Source organism: Monodon monoceros, unplaced genomic scaffold (genome assembly GCF_005190385.1).
Source record: "Monodon monoceros isolate NGI ecotype Baffin Bay Population unplaced genomic scaffold, NGI_Narwhal_1 Super_Scaffold_22, whole genome shotgun sequence".
NCBI lineage: Eukaryota > Metazoa > Chordata > Mammalia > Artiodactyla > Monodontidae > Monodon > Monodon monoceros.
The window spans coordinates 46,657,240-46,664,262 of record NW_021703779.1 but is presented as its reverse complement, the minus strand read 5'-3'; the positions used below and the strand labels follow the sequence as shown (position 1 = coordinate 46,664,262).

At 52.1% G+C, this 7,023-nt stretch overlaps 1 non-coding gene across 1 annotated transcript; it reads right to left on the bottom strand.

The window, feature by feature from the left end:
- Window positions 1-201: 201 nt before the first annotated feature.
- Window positions 202-304, bottom strand: LOC114906638. The gene has a single exon (XR_003796462.1). It is a non-coding gene; the product is annotated as a U6 spliceosomal RNA (small nuclear RNA).
- Between the last annotated feature and the right edge of the window lie 6,719 nt (window positions 305-7,023).

The window sequence follows — 7,023 nt, the reverse complement described above, 5'->3', positions numbered from 1 at the left end:
CTAGAAACGAACTCACACTCCTTTCACTCATTCACCCACTATTTTCAATTAGTCTCCTAGCCCAGCCTATTCAACCTCCAAAATATCCCACTTATCTGATCATTTTTTACCCCTGCTGCAACTATTCTGATTCAGGCCTCATCTTATTTTCGTGACTACTGCGACTGCCTCCTCCTCTCTGCCTCTCCCCTTTTTCTCTCATTTATTATGGAATGCTTCATAAATTTGCATGTCAAACTTGTACAGGGGCCATGCTAATCTTCTGTCTTTTCAATGTTAATATATGTGCTGCTGAAGTGAACACCCTCCTGCCTTTTTGTTTAGCTAAGAAAGCTTAAGCTGCAGGGTTTGTCACTTGCCGTATGGTCACATGGTCGTATGTTTTATAAAGTTTGCAAAATATATTTAAACCACAATTGGTTAAAATTGCTGTCCCTTCCCACTGAGAGTTTTCCTGGTCACATTTTCCTTGTATTAGGTGGTGCTGGAGCTGCCTCAGACATTTTTGAGATCCATCTAAGTGGAAGTTGATTTGCGGGATACATTTAGTTTGGGTTTAGTGGGGACATTTATGTTTTTACCGCTTCTATTTATAGTTATTACCCAGGTGTAGGAATGACTTCTAGAAATATTCTGTCTACCTTTGAACATAATTTTGTATTCACAAGTCTATATTCTTTTCTTAATGAAATCCTACCTCACAAACTGTACAAGTTTCAGGTCCCACTAAACCTGGATTGTCCTCTGGCTAAGCCACAAATGTGACTCTGTTGCTTTTGCTCAAAAACCTACAATGGTTTCTTATTGCTTACAGGATAAAATCTAATATTCAACTTCTTTTTGTAAATGTTTTCCCATGTGCATCCATGCATCTGTACATGATAATCCTTTATGTAAGGTCGGATCTTAACAAAGGGCACCGCGAAACAGAGGAAAGCTTCAAGTGAGCTTTATTAGGGAGCGCTCCCGGGCGAGGTTCACTGGTCCGAGAGAAAGGGGCCAGAGAAGTCGCACCCGGGCGAGGGTTGGGCAAGATTTTATAGGGGAAGAAGGGAAAGGGGTGTGGTGAATCTGGGAAGGCGCAAGGTATTCCTTATTTGGTGGTTTCTTCGGGTATCGTGGCAATATCTGGTGCCAGTTGCATCAGTCTTGGGACCGTTAGTGCCGCCCCTTGAAAGGCGGGAAGGCTGGGCTGGGTGGAAAGCCCCCAGGTCAGTTCCTGGAACTGGGTGGTCCGGAAAGTCTCCAGGTCAGTTTCTGGAGCTGGGTGGTCCGGAGAGTTTCGGTCTGATGCAACCTGTGAATCTGATTGCGTTCCCCTGCCTCGGGCCAGTTGGCCTTACATCCTGACATCTTTGGTGTAATGGGGCGGCGTTCTGATCTCTGGCTACTTCATGCTGAATGGGGGCGTCGAAAGGGGAGTCGGGCGGCCAGAGGTCCGAGGCTTAGGGGAGACCAGTGGGGGGTTCTGTAGGAAGCAAGGTGTAAGGACCGAGGAGCATTTGGTTTGTGGCCACCCGAGAGACTTCCTCCATGCGCCTGCGAAGGAACCTAAGAAAACAGGGAGCAAACATGAGCAAGATACAGATGAGAATTAAGGGGCCTAAGACTGGTGTTAGCCAGGTATAGAGGGTGGATCACCACCAATCGGGAATTGGGGAGGTGGACTGTTGGTGTTTGCGTTGGAGTTCTTCTCTTAAGCGATGGAGGGCGTTTACGTTGTCTTCGACGAGTCCTGTTTCATTGATGTAATAGCAGCATTCCTCCTGTAGGAAGAGGCAGGTACCTCCTTTTTCGGCCGTCAGGAGATCCAGGGCTCGTCGATTCTGGAGAGCGACTCGGGCTATGGAGGTGATTTGGCGCTGGAGAGAGGAGATGGAGGCGGCGGAGGCTTCAATGGCTAGCTGGAGTTTATGTTCTAAGTCGCGGGATGTTGAAACACTATGTGTTAGAGCTCTCCCCCGCCCGATGCCCGCAGCGACGAGAGAGGAGGCGATGGAAATGCCTGCGACCATAGGGAGAAAGATGGCCCCTTTCTGTCGGCTAGAGAGTTGTGTGGTAAGTGAGAGAAATTCGGCTTGGCCATATAATGTGAGTTGTGGAACAAGGGTGACGGGGATACATGGGAAGGGGGAGGAAGAGTTGACCTCTTTTGTAAGGGAGCCATTACACCAAAAGAACAAGCCTGGTGGGGCCCCCATTGGCGTAGTTACAGGGAGGGATGAATTGCAAGAGAGTGCATCATTAGTTAAGTTTGGGCGGCTTCCGTAGCAAACTGTGAGGTTCTTTTTTTCTAAATCAAGAAATATGGGGACTCTTAAAGGGGTAAAAGGTAAGTTCCGGGAGGGAGAGGTAAGGGGTCCTTGGGGGGTTTCTTTAGCAGCCAAATATAGGGGTTTAGCAAGAAGAGCAAAGTTAGGGATCCAGTGTCGGAAAAATCCTAGAAGGCCCAAAAAGGAGAGAATTTGTTCCGCTGTTTCCGGAGGCTGGAGTTCACGGATAATCCGGGTGCGATCGGCTGTTAGACCTTTTGTGGTAGGGGTAAGGTGGAGCCCCAGCTAGGTTACAGAAGATACAGATAACTGAGCCTTAGCTGGGGAGACCCGATAACCGCGAGAGCCAAGGTAATTGAGGAGATCTGCAGTATGTTGTCTTGAGAGGCTGAGAGATGGGCTACAAAGGAGGAGGTCATCTACATATTGAAGGAGTGTGCTGGGGGTAAGGGAGCAGGAAGTGAGGTCCCGTGCCAGCGCCTGACCGAAGAGGTGAGGACTGTCGCGGAAGCCCTTGGGAAGAACTGTCCAGGTGAGCTGACTGGAAGTATGAGTATTCGGATCCGTCCAGGTAAAGGCGAAGAGGAAATATGAGTCGGGATGTAGGGGGATAGTGAAAAAGGCATCTTTGAGATCCAGAACCATAAAGTGGGTTGTGGATGGGGGGATATGGGAGAGCAAGGTGTATGGGTTTGGTACTACTGGGTGGAGGGGAATTATGGCCTCACTGATTAGTCGGAGGTCCCGGACCAAGCGATAATCCCCAGAGGCCTTGCGGACAGGCAGGATGGGGGTGTTGCAGGGAGAGTCAGTGGGGATAAGGAGTCCCTGGTTTAGGAGTCTGGTGATAATAGGTTGTAGGCCCCTAAGGTGAGTCTCAGAGATGGGAAATTGGGGTCTTGATGGAAATTTGGAGGGGTCCTTTAGGCGGATGAGGACGGGGGAATGGTGTGTTGCTATTATGGGCTTAGAAGTATCCCAGACTTGGGGATTGATTGGGTTCGGTGTGATTGGAAGAGGGGGATAGGAGGGGGAGGGTTCTAGAGACAGGCCGAGAAGAGGAAGCAGGAGTTGGGAGGAGGGGACCTTAGGGTCAAGTCTAACCAGCTGGAGGGAGGCCCCTAAATGGAAAAGGACATCTCGGCCTAGCAAGGGAACTGGGCAGGATGGTATGACTAAGAAGGAATGAGTAAAAGGGAGTCCTTCGATATGACATGGGAGTGGACCGGTCTGGAGTGGGAAGGATGGTTTGCCATCAATACCCATGACCGAGATCTGGGAAGGAGAAACTGGCCCGGAATAGGTAGGCAGGACTGAATAGGTAGCCCCCGTGTCCACCAGAAATGAGATGGACTTACCCGCTACCTGTAGTGTTACCCTGGGCTCGGCGAGGGTGATGGGGGTCTTCGAGTCCAGGCGCCGTCAGTCGTCAGCCAATCCCAGCAGTTCGAGTGGTAATGCCGTTGGGTCGGCCTGCCCCCTGCGTGGAGACGCTGAGGGCGGGCCAGTTGTAGGGCAGTCACTCTTCCAGTGGCCCGTTAACCGGCAGCTGGGCCAGGGCTTAGAAGGAGGTCGGGGATTGGGACATTGGCGAGCCCAGTGGCCTTCTTTTCCGCATTTGAAGCAGGCCCCCGGCGGGGTTGCCTTTTGCGGACCCCGTGGATGCTGTGATCCATGGGAGATGGCCGGCCTCAGGGCGGCTACAAGAGCTTGGGTTTGGAGGGCCACCTTCTGGTGCATCCGAGCCTGTCGGCTGGATTCTGCCAAATCCTCACGACCATTACAGACTTTAAAGGCCATTTTTACCAGATCTCGAATAGGGGTTTGAGGGCTGTCTTCTGCCCGTTTTAATTTCTTTCGGATGTCCGGGGCTGATTGGGTGATAAAATGGGTGGCTAGGACCGCTGCCCCTGCCGGGGTGTCGGGATCCAGCCGGGTGTAGAGAGTTAAGGCCTCTGTAAGGCGATTGAGAAAGATAGCTGGATTTTCGTTAGGTTCTTGGGTTATCTCTTTTAGTTTTTCAAAATTGACTACCTTATGAGCGGCAGCCCGCATGCCACCCAGAAGGCATTGGATCATGAGGTCGCGTTTACGACGGCCATCTTGGCCATCCTGATAAGTCCAGCCTGGATCGGTGCCAGGTACGGCAGTCGCTCCGACAGGCATGGAGTTGTCGGTAAGGTGAACCTGATCTGCATGGTTTTGGGCAGCAGTTTGAATTCTTTCCCTCTCGTCAGGGGTCAGAGTAGAAGATAGGATCACAAAGATATTGTGCCAGGTTAGATCGTAAGCTTGAGAGAGGTAGCGAAATTCTTTGATGTAGCGGGAAGAGTCGGCAGAAAAGGAGCCTAATCGCTTTTCTATTTGAGAGAGATCTTGGAGAGAAAAGGGAACATGAACTCTAACTAATCCTTCCGCTCCTGCTACCTCCCTCAGAGGGCAGAGGAGATTTGAATCTTGGGAGTCGTGAGAGCGTGTATGTGCACTGATTGGCGAAGCAAGGGGTGTGGGAGGAGAAACCGTCGAGGGAGGTGGGGGAACGGTTGGAGGGGCCGGAGCGGGTTCGGGAGGAGGAGGGACCGCCTCAGGGTAGGGTGGAGGTTGGAGAGGAGCTCTGGAGGGGGGAGAGGCGAGAGATTCGGGTGGGTCGGCTAGTGGAGGGGGGTCATCGTCAAAGGAAATTAGGGCCTTGGACGTAGGAGATGTCTGTTTGGCAAGGATCTGGGAAGTGGAACAATCGATGCAGAGGGAAGGGCAGGAGCGTAAATACCAGAAGGCCTGGACGTATGGGACCTCGGACCATTTACCCGTCCTGCGGCAGTAGTTATCGAAATCGCGGAGGATGTTGAAATCGAAAGTCCCTTCAGGAGGCCATTTAGATTGATTGTCTAGAGGGTACTGTGGCCAGGCCTCGGTGGAATAAAATATGAGCCGCCTGCGGCGGAGATCTTGAGAAAAGCTGAGTTTTGTAAAGTTGGCCAGGAGATACCCCAGGGGCGTCTTAGGATCTGGTTTGGATTCTGAGGTCCCCATGACCTCCGGTTTGTCCCCGGGTGAACAGAGAAAGAGAGAGATGTCTCTGGTCTCAATCCCTGGTCACGGCGGATCGGGGAGCAGTCAGACGGTTGGGACGTCTCCACAATCGCCCGAGGCTCGGAGGGAAGACGGAGGAGTCCCTGACGCGGCCGCGGTTAAGGACAGGGAGTCCGGTGGGTAGGGACCCCGGGGGTCGAGGGGAACGAAGGAGGGGCTTACCCTGCTTCTGCCGGATCGGGTGGGTGAGCAGAGGTCCCCGGTTGGGAGGGGTGGCCCCGCGGTAATTTGTGGGGCTGGGTACCCCTCCCGGGTTTCGGCACCAAATGTAAGGTCGGATCTTAAACGGCACCGGGAAACAGAGGAAAGCTTCAAGTGAGCTTTATTAGGGAGCGCTCCTGGGCGAGGTTCACTGGTCCGAGAGAAAGGGGCCAGAGAAGTCGCACCCGGGCGAGGGTTGGGCAAGATTTTATAGGGGAAGAAGGGAAAGGGGTGTGGTGAATCTGGGAGGGCGCAGGGTATTCCTTATTTGGTGGTCTTTTCGGGTATCCTGGGGGACGGTTAGTGCCGCCCCTCGAAAGGCGGGAAGGCTGGGCCGGGTGGAAAGTCCCCAGGTCAGTTCCTGGAACTGGGTGGTCCGGAAAGTCTCCAGGTCAGTTTCTGGAGCTGGGTGGTCCGGAGAATTTCGGTCTGATGCAACCTGTGAATCTGATTGCATTTCCCCGCCTCGGGCCAGTTGGCCTTACACTTTATATACAACGTTCTTGTTAATTTAGTGAACTTTTATATACCCTCCAAGTCTCTCTGAAATCTTCCTTGACAGCAGCAAGCAGCTTCTGAGGCACTTTCTTAGCCTTCATTCTGAACTTTGCAAGAGGTATCTGTGTGCTTACTAGATGCTGTATTCCAACTGTTTACCTGCAAGTTTGTCTCCTGCACTGGCTGGCAATCTCCCACCGCAGAGTTCCTCTTTTTCATCATTGTATCCCCAGGGCCTAACCCACCATCACTTAGGAAACTGGTGTGCACACACACATTTCCTTTTCTAAAGCAGTTGGACCCTAAGAAAATGAAATAGTAAGAGTATTCCTAGAGAATATTCTAGAATGTCTGAGAAAACCAGCACCACCTTGAAGCATGTGTGTGGAGTTCCACTCATTCAACCTCTTCTCCCACCCCACCCTCAGGCTGTAGTCAGAAAATCGTGGGACAGGTGCATGGCAATCCTTGAACTGTATTTGAACTGAACTAAACTGAACTGGGGTGGGGTCAAAGAAGAGAGATTTCAGAGGGAGCTGGGGACAGAGGATTTACGGAGGAATTACGATTAAGGGACCCAGGGAAGGACGCGGGGGTGGGCGGATAGTAGAGGATGCAAGGTTCAACAACTTCCCGGCTCTGAAACTTAAGCCACTTGGCTTCCCTAAGCGCGTTTCCTCTCGCTGGGATAATAAGAGAGCTTCCCTTGCAGGGTGAAGAGTAAACGACCCGGAGACCGTGTGAAAGAGACCGGCCAGCTGAAGGTGCTCAATGAACGGGAACCTGTGAGTACTCGCCCCGCCTCCAACCGGGCCAAAGGCCCGCCCCCCGCCGCCACCTATTAAGTTTGCGGAGCACAGTCACAGAGTTCACCTCCTCTCGTAAGAGGATAAATGGCGGGGAGGAGGGGAGTGTGTGTGTGTGTGTGTGTGTGTGTGTGTGTGTGTGTGTGTGTGTG